At 42.1% G+C, this 22,467-nt stretch overlaps 1 protein-coding gene across 1 annotated transcript in view; it reads right to left on the bottom strand.

Annotated features, from left to right (window-relative positions):
* The window catches only part of scfd2 (sec1 family domain containing 2), a 127,025-nt gene that overhangs the window by 39,671 nt on the left and 64,887 nt on the right, over positions 1-22,467 (bottom strand). The gene's annotated exons all lie outside the window — the stretch shown is intronic.

Here is a 22,467-nt window from a genome sequence, read left to right as displayed (position 1 = left end):
GTTACATTTTTGGAGCCAAAGGTATTTTATTGTGCTATTGGCTGGCCGTGAATATGTTATGCAATGAAGAAGAAAAAAAAGTGACACTTCTTTATGCAGCAACTCTTACGTAAGTATGAAAAAATTGCGTGACGCCATTGAACGTGACCTTGTCTGCAAAAAGTGAATATTCAGATTGTAGAGATTTGTATGAATAGGCCAGACCTTCATCTCCTTTTCATACTCTCTTGAGGACTTTATTGTAACGGAAGAGTTTCAGTCTTAGCACCCTGACCTGGAACATACTGTAACAGCCACAGTATTGAGAGCAGACCAGAGGAAACTGCTGCTAAAAAAAAGCTTTCTTCAGACTAACACTTTCCCGTATCAAATACTAAAACACATTCTATCATCCACACATGTAGCAAATATAGAGACACTGCGAATAAGCTCTCATTCAGGAAAAACACCTCTCTACAACGGGTCAGACACTGAACTCAGCAGAGCCTGCAGAGTGTTTTTACCCAGTCGTACCTGCATGTGTGTGAAAGAATGTCATTAGCACCGTGATGACTGAGTGTGTGCATGTGCCAAGCCAGGACAGACAGTGTATTTTAATTTGGTAAAATATGTGGTGGTTGTGTGCACACACGCATGATTGAGCTGTGTGCACACTCCAACACAAAGTGTGATTGTGTGTGTCCGTGTGTGTCCTAACCAGTAAGGGACAGTTTTCATCACTCCTCAATTGGAGATCATTCCTGAGGCGGGGCGTCAGCGACTGCAGACATCAGGCCATTCCACAGAGAAAGTGCTCACAGTCAGACAATCACGCTCCCTCTATAACTCAAAGAAAGGTGGTGGGACATTCAGAGCTTTTGGAGGTAGAGGCAGACTATAAGCCAAAGTAGGGTTATTCTGCCCCCTACAGGACAACTGTCACAGTGCAGACAGAGAACTAAGAAGCAGCATATTTAACATGTAATAAATGTCAGCTTGTTTTGTGGTCAGAAAACAGCTGAATGGATGGTTGTGTGTAGAATAGCTCAGGGAATGCATTTCAGTCTGAGCAGTATAAAAACTTTACACAGTTTCTTATAGGCAAACTATTATTAGGGTACAGGGTATTCCAATGAGACTAGTAAATGTTTTCCACTGACAGAGAGCCCTCTGTTGGTCAAAAATAGACCAGCACAAAGGCTTTGTTTTATCTGCCACTGTGAAATGTTCACCTGAAACTTTATCGACAATTTAATGTGTGTGTTGGGCAACTGCTGCTCAGGCTGTAGAGCCATTAATACTAAGTTTAGGGGTTTGATCCACATCTCCTCCCGTCCACATGCCAGTTTTTTCCTTAAGTGAGAACCCCCAGTTGTTGGCAATAAAGTTGCTTTAGTCAAAAGATGTTTTTGCACCGAGGGTACTTTTTCAAAGTTCTAAGAACCCCCCGTTTTGTTGTGTCACACTGCAGGATCTAGGAACGATCGTAGTTCTTGGAATGCCCTTTTTAGGACCTTTTTAGCTCCTACATTAGAGTAGGCACTCTTTCAGCACAACAGGAACCATGACCATGCTGGTCAGCTTATGGTACGTTATTTCAGCATTCTTATTGGCGATGCAAGCACAAACAGAAAAACAGCCCTTGAAGGTTTGTCGTTCTTGGGGGAGCTCCCCTGTCGGCAATTCTTCTCGGCGATCCCAAGAACGGTTTCATCCTTAAACACAAATAAGCATGAGCCAAAATACTGCATTGTGGCGTTGACGTAATGATGATCTCAGTATGTTCCTCATGAGATGGCACAGTGACTCTTGTTCACCCAGAGTTTAAATCTGTGTAAATCAATACCTGCTGACACAATCACAGCAAAACCAACAACACTGGTGTTAGAGTAGTAGACACGGTTCAACTGTGGAATTAAAAAACTCTGCTCTGCAATGTATATATGGCATTAATACATCAACCTGTGTGGTGAAGGATAATGCAAAAAAAAATTTAGCACAAAACCCAGCTGTCACAAGTCAGAGATGCTCTATTATTCTGCTACTGAAAGCTGTCAGGACAAAGCCAGTAATGTCGAATAAATTAAAAATAAATTAATAATAATAATAAATAAATTGCTAACAGACAAGCCCACCACATAAGCAGGAAGGTGCTTGACACAAAGTTTGAGTTTTCACACATCACAGTCAACAGCAGAAGCTGCAAAGGTACCATCATTTTAATGATCTGTCACTGCTGGTAAAAAATATGACATGATTTCAACTATTAACATTTTAAAACTGCCATTGCATGATGGGACTAAATGCTAATTTGAGAGAAAAGGGGTAGAACTTATTTGTGGGATTGATATGAATCATTTTACAGAGTGTCTATTTGCAGTCACACCACAGCTATTTGGCTATATACACACCTATCTCTATGACAGGTTATCATGGATACCACTGCGTGCTGTGATTGACTAGTACTCATCACATCAATGCATCAAGGTTGGAGGCGGTTAGGGCCAAGAGGTTTTGGTTCGGGCTAGTACTATCCAACCTTAGATAGTCTCTACTATTTAAGTGGTAAATTTGCATGACAAAAAAAACCTCACTAATATCCTGCCAGAAAGTCTGGTGTCGGAGTACCAAGAGCGACACAGTCAACAGAAGGAGTAAGACTTTCACACAACATACAGAATAGGTAAATACACCCATTCATGTAAATGCAATGTTTCAACATGGCTAGGACGCCCAAGAATAGACACACCCGGGTGTAAATAGCCACTGACTATTTATACCGGGGGTACAAATAGCATTGTTGGAAGACAAATTTCTTATGACTCAAAATGCATAACTAGTCTGTTACTAAATATTTGAAGTTCTCTTTTATTTAACATGACATTCATGTGAACATACAGTACATCTGCTCTTTATCCTAGGAAACACACATTATGTAATCATTAAAAAAAAAGATGCTGAACCACCTGTGATTCTGTACAAGCCTGCGAGTAAGTGAAAATGGGATTTCTTGTCCTGATGTCATCTTGAGGTCCAAAACATGTCGTCACTTCCAACAAACAAGCCAGCACCAGTCTCTATCAGTGTGTATATAATATCAAACTCAGAATGGTGTTAACTGGTTGAATGTCTCAACACTTTTTGAACCAATGCGACTTCAATGGCACAATATCTTGGGGGTCAAAAAGCCTAAAGAGAAGTGAGGTCAGAAACAAGGTTAAATATGAGTAAACAAGGACTTCCTCCCTGAGGGTAAAATCTGCACCTGGACTTCTCATTACTGCTGCGCTCTGAGCCGGCTCAGCACCAAAGAGCACATGTGGCCCAGAGGAAACAAGCTCATAGCACTGCTAGTCTCCAACATTGCAGCAAACACACACACACACACACACACACACACACAAACAGACACAGAGAGTTCTGGGAAAATGTACCGGCCAATAGGGCTTCAATGGACCACCTCCCTCGTTTTCATGAGTAACCATAGTGGCATCGCCTTCTGTTAAAGGTTAAAGGTACACAGCTGCACACACAGAGCTGTATGGTGTTTTCTTGATGCTGCTCACAGTGTTGTTAGAATCAGTGTAATACAACGTCTGCTCCATCCATCCACAGGGAGGGCCCAGGATTTATTTATGACTCACTGACACTTTGATCCTCTTCAATTTCACAGCTCAAACAGCTTGTTTGCTTCCCCTCTGCTCCCACTCTGTCACATTCATCTCCCACTATCAGCACCGACACAAATGATTTTCCTTTTGTGCAGTATTCGCTTTCATTTCATGTCTTATATTGCTCTTTTATGTGCAAGACTGATGCACGTGTCAACCCATGTTATCATCATTACAAAGCCAAAAGATGTTTGGCCTACAACATGAGAAAACACAAATGGGCCAGCACTCTTTCTTCATGTGTTCCTCCTCTGTTCAACCATTCCTGTGTCCCTGAGGTCTTCATTCACCTGGGGCCCTTCAAGGCTCTGCCTTACACTCTGGGGTGCAAGACATTAATCAAATGTTGGAGGAGGAGGAGGACGGGAGGGTGGCAGGGGTGTCCTGCTCTCCCACTATGTTTTCTCCAATCCCTTCCTCCCCTTTTCAGCATTTTAAAATCTCTCATAGTTAGAGAAATCATCACCCTCAAAGCTCCTCCCTTGTGCTCCACAAGAGTAATGGATGGCCCAGACGCATGCACAAACATAAAATAAAAACAGACTGCGGAAGAAACTCACACGTAAACTTAATATATCCAAATGTAGGTACAAAAAAACATCCTGCAAAACATTTTTAAAAGAGAGCAAGTAGTGATCAGTCTATGAATAAAGACAGTCACTGTTGGATGAGAGGTCCGAAGGGGGGCCAGCTCTTATTTTGACAGTCTCTGTCCTGGAGAAAATGGCCCCTGTTCTGTTTGTTTTCCGAGGAGAAACATCTGAACATCTGTGGTGTTCCTCGGAGCAACATGCTGGGTTAGAGTTACAAGCTGCACCGGTGCACGAGAGCACATAAACACATGTGCACAGTCGGACACATAAACATGCACACAGACACAAGCTTGTCTCGAGTCTACAGCAGTGGCTGGATGGACAACTTCATTGTTTTCTGGCTGTGGCAGGAGTTTGTGTTGCATTACTAAGTACTGAAGAAATCCAAATCCAAGGCTCAAAAACAAGTCTTAAGTAAATATTGTGTAAGCTCTAACATATTTCACTTGGCAAGAACATCTGGTCTTTGTCACAGACCTCCATTTTCAATAAAACATGTCAGCTTCAGGCCACTTTTTACTGTGGGAAGTGATAAGAGTTCAGTGAGGTAAAGTGATGATGGCACTCGGAGAACTTCGCAGCCACAGAGGTGAATGTTCTCAGAGAGATACTTTGATCACAAAGAGGAGACCTGAGCTTATCTGTGGCAATTGAGCTTCATACAACCTCCACTGATGCAGTTCTCTACATGGTCACTAGGGAGCACTGTTACACTGCTCACTGAACCTTCACACACATACAAACACACACACACAGCCCCCACTCCTAAACACACTGCTGCCACGACTGAGCTGTTTTCTCTCGTTCTCTTGAGAGATCAGCCTCTTTTTTTTTTTTTTTCTAAACTGTGTCCAACCTCTCCATCTCAGATAATACAGCGAGGTTGTGGCCCAGATGTGAGGCACCAACTCTAAACCTGCTAAAAAAACAGTCACTTTCCCTTCTCCTCTGATCTGCATGTGTTTTCCTGTCCATTTTTAACTTCTACTGCTTCTCTTGGTGCTGCTTTGCTGTCTTTTGAACCCAATTACAAATTGAAAGAGCCACAAAAACAGAAGTTAAACATTGTGTGGAGCTAAATGTGGATATTTTTCAAGCTTTGCATTTCACAAAACCCGCCTCCATACAGATCTATGATAAACATGGAGGAGACATGGATTATGTTAGTGCAGGGCTACCCAGAGCTTTACATCTGTCCCACTGACAACCTTATAGGCCTCATACATAAAAACATTGTGCTCTGAACTCTGGACTCCTGGTAAGCAGGCTATGATACAGTGCTTGTTATGGTCGCTTTGCAATGTCAGGCGCAACCTGCCACCACGCCCTTGAAAGCTGGCACAAAGTAGGCTCAAAACTAACACCCCGCGCCCGACCTCTGGTTTTCTGGCGGTTAAAGATGTGGCATGTGTTCCGGCCCGAAGTATGCAGTGCAGTGGCACTGTCCCAGAATGTGTGCAATGAGGGCTCTAACCTCCTGTTTCTCCTCTTTTATTATACCAGACTTTCACATGTTCTCTCTCAAAACTACTGCTACAGGGACAATTAACACCGCTCCAATACTTGGGTGTGTAGACATGTAGGACTGTCAAAATACAGCGTTTTTCAAACCACATCTGGGAGGTGCTGTGCCTTACGCAGAAATTGTGACCTGTAAAGTGGCAATGACGGTTGAAAATAGAGGCCTAACCTGCTTTGCAATAGCAAACACAGCACTAATGGACTATCATAGTGGACACAGGTTGACATTTGAGCGAGACAATGAGGTATAACAGCTGGACCCAACCCTATGAAACAACAACATAATATGTAGGATGAAAACTAAATGCCAGGCTGTTACACAGATTGAAATGCGAATGTAAATATCTCAACTAATTGGATGTCTTATAGTTTGTATCCATTAAGAGAATGAAATTTAAATACTCCATCAGAACTGGTGAATTAAATATGCCAAGTTTTCAGTATCAGTACACACATTGATGCTGCCTGATATCTCTCTGAGACAGAAATCTGCAGAGGCATTCAGGTGAAAAGAAAACAGCTTTCACAGTGAAACCTGCATCAGACCATCTTAGTGAAGAAACTCTGCAGTGGATCGCTGAAACGATGGTAACCATGAAGCGACAAACAGATTGTAGTGTAGCATGTGTGAGAGTGACACAGAAAAGGAGACGGCAAAGTCACTAATGTTAAACTGAGTCAGATACAGATGTTTTATCAGGGTGAAAAAGATGGCATCTCACACTTTAAGGGTATCCTGTGGTGTTTTTGACTACTAGTAGCACCATGGAGCTATGTTTGTAAGGGTGAGTTCTTGCATAGCTCGTGTTGTGCGCCACACTATTCCACTGATCAGGAGTTGCGAAGAAACGTAGCAATGCACCAACAAATGCAGTGATGAAAAAGCAAGCTGGCAAACATGGATGTTAATGCAAAATTGAAAGATTTATGAGGAAGTAAATGAATTCAAGACGTCACACTATCATCATAACTTTGTTTACATGAAATCTCTACGAGGCACCTTTTATCACTTTGGGAAAAATGATTATTTGGTTGCTCGCAGAGTTAAATAGGTCAATCAATACCACTCTAATATCTGTGCTGTAATTACGTAGCTACAACCAGCAGCCAGTTAGCTTAGCTCAGCTTAGCATAAAGACTGGAAACAGGGGGAAACAGATAGCATTGCTGCCAGTTTTGAGGCAACGAGCTGAGACTCTAGTTCATTGTAAAACATCAAATTGTCATTATTTTTATGATGCTAAAATGCTAATTAACAAGCCTAGATGTGCTGGTACAGGCAACTTTTGGTACCTTTCAAAAAAGCCAGTCAAGATGTTTAACCCTGTGTCTAGTGTCTGTGCTAAGCTAAGCTAACTGGCTGCTGGGTGTAGCTTCATATTCACCTCATAGACATGAGAGAGGTGTTCATCTTTTCACCTCATTCTCAGATAGAAAGTGAGCAAGCCACATTTCCAAAAAATGCTGAGCTACTTCTTTAAGCGTATCGTGTTTGGAAAAGGCAAAACAAACTCCACAAGTCTCGGTATGTGTTTTCTATTTAATCACACCTGTTCTATCAAGAGACACAATTAAAAACACTGCTGCAAAATCTACTAATCCAACATATGGTTGAGCCGGAGGAGCTGTCGGTACGTTACAGAAAGCGCACATTATTTTTAATAGAGAACACAAGCAGCCGGCCACAGATGAGCACAATTTGCAGCATCCTCTGGGAGGAGAAAATGGGGATAACATATTATTAGGTTCTATATATAGGCTCTGTCTGACTTGTTTGTCATGAATGAGTTAGTTATGTAAATATACTCTAGAAGGGCCTATTAATGTCTGCTTGGTGTCATTATTAAATAGTTGTGTCACAATTTCTAAAAGAAGCAACCCTTCCCTATTTAACTCACTGGATTCTGAACACTTAAAGGGTCAGTATTCTAAACTTGAACTTGAATAAAATAAAAGTTGCTGCAAAGCTGACAAAGTAACATAACAAACTGTTCGCTGCACAAGAAGTCTGCCATATCAAACACTGCGAATATTCCACACTCGTTTCCAAAGTCATCAGAAGCACTAAGTGTTTGTCAGATCAGTGAGTGAAAGTGCTCAGAAGCCTGATGGCAAATGTTCAATCCCACACACTAGGAAGCATGATAATGTGATAATGTGCATGGCAGCCCTGACCGCCCTGAGTGCAGCCCGGCTGCTTGGAGCCCTCACCACCATGTTAACAAAGAGCTGGAGGAGAGGCACGGCTCCGGGCCAACCTCACTGCTGGGGTTATCGTTAATGAACTATGGAGCAAGGGTGCCGTAATTCATGGCACAATTTCATCTCCTCTGCCAAGGCTGCTTGATTTCCCACTGAACATCAGTGAGAGAAACATCCATACAACAAAGAATGGTGGATGTAACTCCTTATGGTTTGTGTGTATAACATGAAAGAGACAATCAGTCACGTATATTATATTAGTCTGAGCCAAAGATGCCTGTGATAACAAAAATAAGACAGAATGCAGCAAAGCTTTGACAAAACGCAGTTAATCGTCAAATGAAATGTTTAATACATTACAATTAAATCTTGATAACTGTTAAACACTCTTCATAAATTAATACATTACACACTTGGCTGCATATCCCCAACTCCTTCCCAAATAATGCATCATTTATTTTCTGTTTGTTTTACAAGCACACTGCCTGAAGAGCTGATCTGGAAACTCACTCGCAGAGGAACACTTTTAAATATCAACTCAGGAATTGAGGTAATTATGATGTTGGAAAATGATTTCTGTGAGAGAAGCACAAGCAAAAAACAAGAATTTCAGACACTAAACATTTACACGATTATTAAACAACAGGAGGGATTCTCAAGGGTCAATGGTCAGGCTGAAGGAGCATATAATTTTCACCTACAGAAAACCTTGTCTTTAACGATCCCACACTTAAAGGGACAGTTCACCCTGAAATGAAAAGTACATATTTTTCTCTCAAGCCCAGTTCAGACCAAAGATTCGCGATAAGACAAAACCGATCTAGAACGTTGCAGCGAAACGTTATGGCGGCGTGAATTGCCCATCTCAGCTCGACTCAAGCCGACTGGTGACATATTTATTATGAATACAGTCCATCTGATGCTCGTTTTGCTTATGTATTTCACCATTTCATTACAACTATAAATGCAGCCATAACCAGTATCTCACTATCACTATCCTCATTCATATTTTAAGAAGCTACAAATTATATTCAGCCACAAAATGAGCCTGAAAAGCTGGAAATCAGAACAGAAGAACAGAGAGTTGTTGCATAGAGATGATACACCGTCTCATCTAGTTGCATTGGTGTGAAGTGGCAGGATTTTAGAACACTGCAGAGCGGTGCATTGCAAGTAGCTGACTGTTTCAACTCGTGTTGTCGCGAATCTTTGGTCTGAACTGGGCTTTACATGCAGTGCTATTTATTGATCTAAACTGTTTTGGTGTCAGTTGATATCAGCCGTAGAGATGTCTGCATTCTCTCGAATATAATGGAACTAGATGGCACTCAGCTTGTGGTGCTCAAACTCAAAACTCAACAGTAATGTCTCTTTCCAGAAATCATGACCTGGTTACTCAAGATAATCCACAGACCTTGTTGTGAGCAGTTTCATGTCGGAACTATTGGCTATACTGAATAGTTCAAAGCTTCATTCAAAACATTCACATTCAAATTCTAAATCAATATTTTAATGCTGTATAGCTTATTAATTCTATTTGAACCCAGTGTTTCTGCACAGTTGCAGATAAAGATTAGGCTACGATAACATTATTAGTATTTTACTATTTGTAGAATTAGATTCCAGTGGTGACTGCCTTGGACTGTTTCCGACTTGTGTCATCCAAACATTTCCAATGACTCCAAAACATGTTTTTAACTAATGGAATATTCTGCTTCAGTTTAGCCTTTGAAAACAAAATTTTCACTGTGGTCAAAAACTGCTCTTCAGCCTGTGTTGACAGGGCAGTCTACTAGCAGTCTGACTGCACCATAAATTACATTTGATCATCACATAAAGTTGATTTAACTCATTTAAACTGATGAAACACTTTATTCAAATTGTTTGAGCATTTTTCTTATTTTTTATTAATTCTTTTATGGTGATTAATTCAAAAAATGACAACAGACATTGAAAGCTTCCTTTGAAAACCTCTGTAGAAACTTCAAATATAAAAACATGACATTCGGTACAGCCCTAATAGGAGCTATTTTCTTTCAACTGAACTACACCCACCAACCGTATCACTGTGCAGAGGTAAGCATGCATCTACTGCTAGCTCACCTAGCACCACAGAGCTAGCTAACGTTACAACTCAGCTGAGGAGGACACCATTAACGTTTACATTTCACGCTGTCACAACCACGAGCCTCTCATCTCTTCCATCTGCACAGAGATACAATTGGTGGGTGTAGCTCTGCAGAATGAAAATAGTTCCTACCTGAAACCATCACACGAGGATTATCTTGAATAACGTGATCATGATTTCTGGAAAGAGACATTGCTGTTGAGTTTTTCAAATGGCCGATATCTCCAACACTTGGCAACTCACACCAAAACAAGATTAATAAAAAGCACTACAGGTAGGAGAAAAACCCCCACACATTTCTCATGTTGGGGTTAACTGTCCCTTTAAAGCATATGGACCTTGAAGCTCATATATTTGTCTTGAACCCTGCAGTTCTTCACTGCCATTTTGTGCCTCTGCCCTTCTTTAGAAATCTCCATTTGAGGGTGCAGAAGAGGGTTTTCTGTAAATGTACACCTCTTGAATGAATAAGCACTTCCTGTTTGAGTCAGAGTTGGGGTTCACACAGGGGGGTTAGACTCTGAATGTCCCGTTCTCTCTCTTGCTCTTTCTGTCTTTCTCAACTCTAAGAAAAAACTACTCAAACAGTCAAGAGCAGGATTTTCAGTTCACTTCCAGACTTTTAAAAACGCAGCTAAAATCTCACATACTTATCAAATTATAGAGAGGCTCTATTGCGCCGACTTTATTGGAGCGTACATCAAATTAATAGCCAACTTTACAACTACAAAGAGAAACACTTGGTTCCCATTAAATCACCTAATGTAAACAGAGAAATTTAGTTTCATCAGAAAAAAGGAGATGGAGAGAGATTGAAGAAAACAATGGACGAGGAGGACAAGAATGTTTATTTACCGAGTTCAAGCGAAAAAAAAAAAGTGCTTCCACTAGTGAGGACAGAAATGCTCCCACAACCGCAGACAAACGTCTGTTCGTACACATGTACGCACAACCTCACACACACACACACACGTATGAACACAACCATTAGACAGGAGGAGGACAGATAGAGGAGAGGGTGGTGCAACTGATGAAAAGACATGATTAACCTTTGATCTTCACTCTGTCGTTACTGCATGTGTGTGTGCGTGCATGTCTTGGAGAGGATGAGCGTGCGCGTGCAAAGAGAGAAGAGAATGTGTGTGTGCCACATGATAACTATGCTATGTGCTGGGCCGCTCCCATGGGAGACAGAGATAGATAATGTTGACGCTGTTCAGATCCTTTGATAATGGCTGCAGGGAGGGAGAGGAGGAGGAGGAGGGTTGATGGTGGTGGCTGTTTGCGTAAGAGTGTGTGTGTGTGTTTGATGGACGAGTGACATGTTGGTTGGGGTGGTTGTGTAGCCTCTACCCTCTGGTGGTCCCTAGATGCTGCTGGTCTGAATTACACGCTGAGAAGACAGAGGGGTGGACAGGAGAATTTGTGTTTGACCTCTGAAACCCAGCTGACCTCGGACAACACATGGGAACGTAGTAGCCTATGTATGTAGTGCGTATGTCGAAGTGAGAGTGAGAGAAAACGTGAGCAATGATGGGGGTAAAAAAAGAAAGAAAATGTGAGTGTGTGTCTGTGGGAAAGCAGAAAAGAGAGATTAGTTTCTATACGCGCTGGACAATGAGTTGTGTATTTGTGCGAACAAGTTCATGCATGACTGTTTATTGACTCTACGAAGCCATTACTGCATGGTCAGACCGGGGAAATACATGTGATTGAGAGTGAGAGAGAGTTGCGGGTTTCATTTGATACCTGAAAGCCAAATAAACAACTCAGGGCCTGCGAGATCTGAACCCAGAGCAATAAACTCCACTGATATCTGATCTGCTGGGTCTGTTTACAGGCTCATCCGTCAACACACCACAAGGGCATACACACACACACACACACACACGGACACATCTTAACCTGAGTGCTCTCACAATAATCTTTCCTGTAAAACACTGATGCGTTAGATCTGAATCTTTTGCTGTACAGATATTTAGAGTAACCGTGGCGTGAAAGAGGAGAGGACAAATTCAATGTGAAATTCAGTCTGCAATGACTTGTTTTCAACCACGAAGTCGTCTTCAATGGTCACAAGTCTCTGTGAAGGGTAAAAGAGGGGTGGGACGCAACAGAAAACAGAGATTGAAGCCACATGTTGAGGCGCAGCGTGCACGCGCGCACACACACACACACACACACACACACACACACACACACACACACACACACACACACACACACACACACACTGATTGATTAATCTGGAATGTTTTCGTCTTTTTCTCTAAAAGTTCCACACAATGAGAAATGAAGGTGCTAACTAGAACCATAGAGGGTTCTTTGGCTAGCTCCCATAGGAGAACTCTTTTTTTGTTCCTAGTAGAACCTTTTATAAAGTTTCCACCTGAAACCTTCTCAGAAGGTTCTACCTAGCTCCCAACATAAAGAGTTATACCTAAAACCATCTGTGAAAGGTTTCACCCAGGACCATCTCTGGGGGTCGTATCCAGACTCTTTCCACCTTCTAAAGCCTGATTTATGGTTGGGCACTCAACATTTTTGAGACAGAAATTAAACTGTTGAATGTCAGTATCATTTTATGCTTCAATTAAAGGTTTTAAGTCATCTCCATGGTAACCACAGCTTGCGTTTTTTTGCGTTGCGACGCGCCTGGCTTTTCTGCCCGAGCCCTCTGAACCCCTCAAGTTGAAAAAACTTAAACTCAAAACAAAAAACGCGCCCTACGTCATCTCTTTTTTCATCATCTTTTTTCCTATTGTCCATCGGATGTTATGAGAAGCAGGCCTTCTCTGGTGGTTTACAGTTGATAAACAATGGAGAAGAAACTGGTGGTAGCAGTTGCTGGATATCCAGAGCTATACGACCCGACGATAGACAGCAGGTTGTCAAACTGCCCCCGAGCCATCCTAAAATATGCCTGGAAACAGCCATCATCGAGGCGAAGCTCCTGGACCAACTGGTGGTACTCCCTGCGATACACCCTCTCTCACCCTCTCACCCTCTCACCTTCAACCAGAGCTACAGCAAGTGCCCTCTGCGTGTTCATTTTAGGAGCTTGTTAAACCCTGTCAACATTGATTGATCAGTTCCCATTCTGTCTGATCTGAGATCAGAGATTCCCCTCACTCCCAGAAATAAGTGAATTGAACACTGACGACTTCCTAACGTGGCACTGACATGAAGAGTATTGTGGTTCAGTAAATGTCTCCAGTCAGTCAGCCTGGTGAAGGCAGTTTAGCCTTCAAGCCTCCAAGTGCACGACATGAATATAAGTGTCATGTGACACTTTTTTCTAAAAAAACCCCCCAAAAACATAATTTCTGTCAAGGCACACTCATGAAAAGTGTCGAGCTCTCTATCATAAATTAGGTTTAAGGGTGCTGACAAGAGCCCACCCAGGGGTTTCTACTGAGGACCCTTTCATATTCCAAGGGTTTCATCCAGATCCCATCCAGAGGGGCTCTAAAAATAGTATTGGACTACATTACCCACAGATCTCTATCCAACTAATCATGGTTTTAACAAGTTAGCTTGGCGCCAAGGAAAGTATGTCTAGCAGCCTTGGGCTCCTAAAGGCCCGTGGCTGATCAGGTCCAGCATAACCCGGAACAATCATGGTTCTCAAACATGTTTTAAAGGGTGGAGATTTCATGAACTCACTACTACTGCAGCCTTTATCATTTCAATTGTGCAGTAGCTTTGGGAACTGGAATTAGGACCAAATACAAAATGCCAAGTACTGGGAACCTAATAAAAAGATTTCGACAGACCATGTCATATTGTTTAGCATGAAATGATGGTTAAGACATCAACTATGGCAGAACACGAGTAAAATGAATCGATTAAAGAGATTCCAGATACATCTACTTTTAAAAATGCAATTTGAGACATGGCAAAACATTTGAATATATGGTGAGGATCTATTAACACCTCTGTTTTCAACAATCCTTGAAGAAAGGGTTCAGAAGCAACTGGATCTGTGTGGAACCTCAGCCCCTCAGAGAGAACCCTTATTTTTAAGAGTGCACAGCAAAGCCAGAGCACACGATAATGTACTGCTCATATACCGTAGCATATTTGCGGGTCTCATTGTTTCCTCCGTTTTATTTTACCTTTCTTTCTTGTACACTCATACACTTACACTGTGACTCACAGTCATCTACTCATTCTGACACACTATTGTGCTGCAGGGTGAGTCACATCTTCTCCACGCAGGAGACTGATGAAGTGTTGCTCACAGACAAAGCCTCCATCTCACAGTGGCAGGTCTACAAGAGCACAGAAAATCGTACGATCTCAAACTGCTTTTGAGAGTGGAACAACTTTCTGATGCTGCTCTAAGTGGACAGTAGCACATATCAGGAGGGACGGGCTGCATCAGTGTGTAATCCGACAGTGAGGAGGAGGAGGAGGAAGAGGAGGCTGCAAAGGGATGAGAGTTTCATGGAGAAGTAAAGGGGAAAATGAAAGATCTCAGAGGTGCTGAGGCGGCATCATGGGACCTGAAAACACAGTGGCATACTAAGTCACTCCACATAAAACATAAAAACTGCCTCAGCAGACATTGTGAACAATTTTGTGGTTACTATTTCTTTGGTAGAGAGTCACAATTAAAACTGTTCACACAATTTAATACTAATTTTGCCAAGAGAGGTCTTTCACTTCTTATTTCACTTCACCCTTTCAAAAATATCACAGTTTATATTGGGCATAATGGGAACTAAATACAGGGAAGTAAACTTGAAAATGTAAAAACTGTCACAGAACACACTGAATGGATTTCATAAACATTATGAGTCCGTTTCTGAAGAATCTGAGTGACGCAGCAAGATGGAAAAGCTGACATCTTGGTCATGTATAGTGTAACCAAGTTTCTAAAAAAGTTTCCACAACTAAATATTTGAGTATTTATAAATTCAGACATGGTCTTACTATAGTGTATCACTACTCATAATTAATGCTTCCAAAACAAGGGTTGGGGAGATTACTGACATGCATCACGTAGAGTATACACAGATTTTACAGCCTGAATTTATCAAATGCTAAAAGTTTGCAATCCCCTTCCACCTCTTCATCGTCTGCACTTCATCGTCAATGTGGACACTTGTCAACAGCACTATTTCCTTCAGCTTGTTGTGGGGTTTTCTTTTTGTTTCCATGTCTGCCACTTTCCCATCATTTAGATATCATAAATATATCAGATTGTTGTTGATATCACAACACTCTAACTGAGATTAAAGGATTTCATACAAATAAAATTAAAATAAAAAACAATTATATTTGCAGAGTAAAATGCAATTATTATTTTTTCTTTTGATTCCTCTATGTGATGATTGATCATGTGATCACTTGCGTGCTGCCGTTAATTGCTGGACATATTTTTCGCTGTAAGCAGAAGTAGCTTAAACGTGTTTTTCTTCACACTCAGTGAGACTGTTTTTACTCTGAGGTTGACTCTTTAGAACATTATTAAATTTTATTCCTATCAGTTTGAGAAGGTCAGGCCAAGGTTCCTATAGTGCACGTAAATGTGTCTAATGGGTTGTTCGCAATCACGTGACTATTATGATGCAAAAAATTCAGATGGAAGGCAGGAAGTGATAAAATTGTATACTGTGTAAAGTGGAAATAGAGGAATGCGACTACACAAAAGGGTTTAATAATACGGTAGGCTGCAGGCACTGTCAGAAAATTGAAACTCATGTTGGATGTGATTACAAAAAAATGAGGAAAAGTGATTTTTCACACAACTTAACTGATTTGCCTGATGTGGACATGATCATCGTTACAAATTATCTTGTCCTCTAGACCCCCCAACATTTTTAAATGTTACACAGTGAGATAATAAAAGTATATGAAAGTCTAGTGGACTACAAATAATTTGTGACCGTAAAATGGCTGCTGGCCTGTTTTTGGTCCCAAGAGTAAATGTGCTTAAGTATAACTTGCTTTTATATTTCAATACTGTACATGGATGCTTGCTGTCAGGCTAACGTTACTAGGTAACTTAAGCTATTTTCTTGTATCTACTGGGTCAACTGTTCCTTGGGGTCAGATGCAACACTATTAAAAATCTGGACTGTGGCTCACACGGTAAAGTTGTCACAGGACATTGGAAATGAATCCAACTCTAACACAACGCTTTAATATTCTGACATTAGTTGACTCCGCTCCTCAAGACTGAAGACAGAGTTTTATCATCCACATCTACCGCTCTTTTTTCAGGGACTTTTTCTTTCACTTCTCTCCTACACATCCTGCTATTTTTGAGACTTAAATTGTCCTTTGTTTTTTCCCAATTTGATCAACTGAACAGAAGTGAACAGCGCAAATCATAAACATTTGTGCAGTGTTGGTCGTCTTTGCCACCAGTTTCCGCTGGGACAGCACACTGATGTATGATGTCATACACAAAGAAGCTATTAAAACTAACCTGGTTTCTTGGATACTATACATATATGTTGCTTTTGGATTTTTTTTTTTAAATGTCAGTGTTCATGTTGTGAGCACCACAAACTAAATTCAATTCACCTCCATTGTACTGGAGTCAAAGCAGATGCGTAACTAGATGTCAGTAGGGGCAGGGCGAGGCAAAATTTCTGTATTTTATCGGTATCATGAGACGAGACTAGATTTTGTTTCAGATTTTGGATACTGTAGCACTGTGTTGTCTTTCCCTGGTTTTAAAAGCTGCATAACAGTAAATTGATGTAATTTTCTGAACTTACCAGACTGTCCTAGCTGTTCCATTATTTGCCTTTTACCTACTAAGTCATTATATCCACATTGCTGATGGTTATTTATCAAAAATCTCATTCTGTTAATATTTTGCAAAAAGCAAACCTAAAATATCATCACAATATTGATAATGAGGTATAAGGTGAAACATATCTTGATATTCAGTTTTCTCCATTTCACCCAGTCCTTCTTGGGGTAAGTGAGAATATATATATATATGTTTTTAATTCATGTGAACTGACTCCTTGACATGGAAGTAAATATGTGTGGCAGAAACATCTGGAATGTCCGGGCAGCACTGGGTGATAGGGGAGTGGACGGTAAGAGAAGGTAGTCATTGCCAGAAAGAGAGAGGGGGCGAGATAAGGTGGTGGGTCCCACAGACACAGAGGAAGCCTCCTATCACAGGAAGCTCCTGTTGCAAATGTCAGATCCTCCTAATCGCAGCTCTACTTCCTGTTTCAGTCCCACGAGCTGCACAACATCACACGAGCGCTCGCAGTGATACCCGCTTCCAAACGGGATCATACATATACTTACCCATCCAGGCAGGCATCCTACACAAACATCACATCCTGGTGGGGTTGAGGTCCACATCAAAGTGGATTATAGGGTGGATGAAACCAGCGCTACAGTGACCGCCAGCACAAGCACCGCTCATTATTTCTGACCTTGATATTTTGACGCCACCCATGGGCTTGGGAACGTCTCAGAACTGTCCACTTCTCTCTTTATGGATCATAACAACACACACACACACACACACACACACACACTGTACCATAATAACCTCTGCTACAGAGATGCTCTGCTTACAAAAATGGGGTTAGCATAACACAAATAACACACTGCACTCCTAATAACACACACTCTTCATACACACAAGCCCTATAGAAACACACAAACTTCATAATCCTGTCATTCAAAATACACAACGGGCTAATCCGCTCCCACACATCGCATCGGAGGGCTGTCACGGATGGGTCGGGAACCGCAGGGCAATGGTATCACAACTGAAAACATTTGGACTACAAAGCTTGCTGCTTTTAGAATTATTTAGATCAAGTGAAAGTGCGAGGCAGCTGCCGATGTGTGTGTGCGCTCAGCCTCTTGACTGGTGCAGTGATGCAAGGAGGCCTACCAGAGGGCAGCTGCTCCCACCTGAGAGACAGATGTTAGTGTTATGTGTGTGAGTCCATAAGTCTACGCAGGCGGACAGGAGGGGGCTAGACCTGCCACAGTACTGCTATAAAATGCACATTAGTGTGTCTGATAGCTCTTCGGAAAGAAATAACACTCCACAAGCACTTAGGAGTTCTGATTATATGATTATTCAAACTCCATTCGTAATTCAACAGGTTGTGTTGTTTCAATCTTAAATCACAGTATGTTTAACATGCTGTGTGATCCACTTCCAACATGTGAATCACACATCACAGCGCTAATATCACTTTGTCAACACTGTGATAAATAAGTGAGTGTTTAATTAAAGAAGAGAGTTGTGTACGACTGAAACTCTGGAGCGATGTCGCTAAGGAACTGTGAACGCTTCCAGCAGCAATATGTGAAGGAGGGAGGGAGGGAGGGAGGGAGGGAGGGAAGGAGGCATAGAGGAGCGAGCGGGAAAAGGAGAAAATTAAAACCACACATCCCATCCTGGAAATAACACATTCCCTATAGTGGATTTTCCTAGGATTTGCTATCGCTCCAGTACGGGGAGGGAAATTAAAGCGTGGCCAAAAATAGTGAGTGTTTAAATGTGAGTTTGTGTGTTCTGGGTCAGGGGCGATAGGGAAGGAGCTGGTACACTGGGGGAGTATACAATAAGGGTGCTCTGGCCTCAGGGTAAGGGGCGACAGTCATAAGGGAGGTGTGTGTGTATGTGTGTGAGTTCTAATGTGTTTATTTTCAGGGGGGGCTGAGTTTACTCTGGCCTCACTGCAGCAATCCCTGCTGCAGACGCTCATTATCACTGTGTATACGCCCACGCTGTGTGGATGGCGGTGATAACGGCCCTCTCCGCCAAAAAGTTTCTCACCATCTGCGAGGCGGCGGCGGAAACGTTACGGCAGCCAGTTCATTCATCCTTCCATCTCTGCCCATCAGAGAGAGACGTTTACCTGGACTAAGAGTGGGCTGAGTCGGATGTGATAGCGCTGAGCTCACAGACACAGTGCAGACGGCAAGCAGCTGTCAGCATCAAAGAACAGAGGAGTGTGTGTGTGAATGAGAGAGAGAGTGTGAGAGGCAGCCGTGGAGGACCGCGAAGCAGACAGAACTGAGAGATGATAAGATGAAATGATGGAGGAGCAGACAGAGGATGGAGAAATAGGTTCTATTGATAGTAGGATTTAAATGACAGCGACGAGCCTGTGTTGTATCAGGCTGAGTCAACTCGGCACAGAACAGGAACACCTTACATTTAGGGCTGAGTGTTGAACTTTAATACCCTCCGATACTAGCTTGTGGCAATGAGTATTAAAAAATGTGTTGCTGAAAGTGGGCACTGAATGCTTGAGAAGATTTTCAGCCATGTTTATTCATTTTCTGATAAACTATTTCTTGATTTAAATCACTGTTTTGCAAGTTTTAGAGCTGCATGCTGTTTAGGAAAATTCCTTGCACGGCTGCTTAGTGAGGAGAAAATTAAAAATGGGGCATTCAGGATGTTTGGCTTATTTTTATACAGCAGAAATGTTTTTTTTTTTTCCAAGTACAGTTCTGGGGAAGAAACTGTAACCAGCACTGACAAATCAAACGATGGCACTGCAGAAATGCAATTAAACAAATTTGCCTTGGAATTTAACTCTGGTATTTTTAAGGCTGTAGTTTGTGTGGTTAAATGAAAACATCTTTGTAATTGTGATTTTGCGAACACTTGGAATAGACAAAGATCCACTGCAGCTTCAGCAAAGCCACAACATTTTAGAAATCACAAAGGCTGAATCTATTGGAGGGCTGCTGCGTTGGATTGGATTACATTGTACAAGTGTTCCCTCAGGGGTGATAATGGCTTTGTATCTACTAAACGCAGTTATCTGTTTACTGGCAGTAGTCTTGTTACTGTCTTGTTAAAGGCATACTATGTAGGATTTTCATAAAAAAATGTGTACACTCTCCACATCCCTCTCAATCGTCTTTTATGACACAAACTCAGTGTATTTATCTGCAGAGGGTCGGCTCTCTGCCTGTATTTTATTACTTTCTTATTTACTGTGTTCAGAACGTTAAAGGGTGTGTATACCCACAGCGCACAGGTGAGGTCGGGACTTTATAAAGAGGTAGCGAGAAGGTGTCACACAATAAGCAGCAGGCATTCAAGAGACACAGCGCTGAAAAACACGGAAATACAGTGAAGCCAAACGAGAGTGAGTGCTCATAAACAGTAACTGTGAGTAAGGTAGGAACTCACAGACAAGTTTTTGCGTTATGCGTCACGTGATACTGCTCAGCCAATCAAATCAGTGCATTCTGATAAGCACTGTGACTCGAGTGATCGAGGTGCACACACGGGAGAGACAAGGCCAGAGGAAACAGTCAGAGAAAAGTAATTTCACATGGCATCTTCTAAAGAGAGAAAAGTAGACGACTAAAAGCAGAGACTTTATTAAAGAATGGACTCTCACATGTTCATTCTTCCCATGGGCAGTTCAACCAGTATGTCTCATTATATGTTCCGAGACCGTGGTGAATATTAAAAACAATTTGAAATGCCAGACAAAGCACAGAGCATCTTCTGAGCCAACATACCCACTCAAATCTGAGCTGAGGGCACAGAAAATAATATATTTTAAATGGCACCGGATCTCTGGATCATAACGTAAGTTAGACATTAGACGGGGGTGGGAGGTTCCCCCAGCCCCCCACCCCCCCACACCCCCGTTAAAAGTTAACAAATTGCACATCGCACATCAGGCTTTTATGAGGCTATTTAAAACGCAGCAGAAAAAAGTCATGGCTGCACACTGACTCAAATCATCTGTTCCACCTCCTGTCCTCAATCTAAAAACAACAACCTTTACGAGTGGGATGCCACAATGGTCAGATTTAGGATGTTGTCAATTTGAATACCTTTTGTGGTTTGGAGTCAGTGTGCACATGTTACTTTTTGTTTTGTTTTTTTTAACTTTTTTTTCAGCACTGATTATCTAAAAATGTGAGATTACAGACTTAAAAGTCCTTCTTTTAAATGATAACAATGTTTGTATGTTGTGGTTTATGTGAAATATAAAATTTTGCATTGCATCTTGCAAAAGATTGCATGCTCTTAAAGGGACAGTGCACCCAAACATGACAATTCACCCATTATATACTCACCCTCATGCCGATGGAGGCTCAGGTGAAGTTTTAGACATCCCTTGCGGAGATCCAAGGGGAGAGGAGGTAGCAACACAACTCCACCTAATGGAGGCTGACGGCGCCCCAGATTCAAACGTCCAAAAACACATAATTGAAACCACTATCTCCATACTGCTCGTCCGTAGTGATCCAAGTGTCCTGAAGCCCCGACATAAAAAGTTGTTTGGAAAAACATCATTTGAACTCTGTTTTTAGCCTCATTGTAGCCTGTAGCTCTGACTGCCTCTCTGGGCACCGCATTCACGTGTGCGCGCGTTGTGTTGCTACCCCCTCTCCCCTTGGATCTCCGCAAGTGTTGTGAGGACTCTAAAACTTCACCTGAGCCTCCATCGGCATGAGGGTGAGTAGATAATGGGTGAATTTTCATGTTTGGGTGCACTATCCCTTTAACTAAAGCTTTGATTCTCTGCCCAGGCCCGATTGAGTCCAACCTGACCGGTCTGTTAATTTTTTTTTTTTTTTAAAGATATTTTTTTGGCCATTTTGCCTTTAATCGACGGGACAGGTAAGTGTGAAATGGGGAGAGAGAGGGGGGATGACATGCAGCAAAGGGCCACAGGCTGGACTGCTGCGGCAACAGCCCTGTACATGGGGCGCCTGCTCCATCACTAAGCCACTGACGCCCCAACCGGTCTGTTATTTAATGAAACTAGCTGTTCTTGTGCATAAATGGCAGGAGTCTTCATTGACTTAATCAAGAGGGAAAGATAGAGAAAGGGGGGCGGGGGGGACTGTGACTGAGAGAGGGAGGGTGACAGGACAACACACAAATATAGTGGAGAACCAGGGGAGAGAGATAGAGCGCGCGTGGAAGAGGAACAGGAAACAGAGAAAGAGAGAGGGGAGTCTGCAAGGCGACATGGTTGGCGTTGTTTGCTTCTGCCTCTCCAGCAGTGGGAGAGATGTGCGTAACATACAGCAAAGAGCAGTGATCCGTATCACCACGGACCGCCGCGCATTCTAGACGCACAGAGGGGGGCAGCCTGATCTGCTGAACCTGTTGTGCACGGGACGACAGACTAGTAAAATAAGGTAGAGAATAAGGAAAAGAGGAGCGAGGAAATACGTCAGCCTTTATCTTGCAATAAATGTTTAATATTAAAAATATATAACATATAAAATACTATTTTATAGTAGAAATTTGGGTTTTTAATCAGGCTTAGGCAAAAACCTGCTGCCATGTGTCAGGCTTGGACAGAAACTGTGCATTTGATGTCGGGTGGGGCTCGATTTTTTGGGCCAAATCAGAGCACTATTCTCAACTGGCTCA

Source organism: Epinephelus moara, chromosome 10, assembly GCF_006386435.1.
Source record: "Epinephelus moara isolate mb chromosome 10, YSFRI_EMoa_1.0, whole genome shotgun sequence".
NCBI classification, from domain to species: domain Eukaryota; kingdom Metazoa; phylum Chordata; class Actinopteri; order Perciformes; family Serranidae; genus Epinephelus; species Epinephelus moara.
This window is presented reverse-complemented; position numbering and strand designations above follow the sequence as displayed.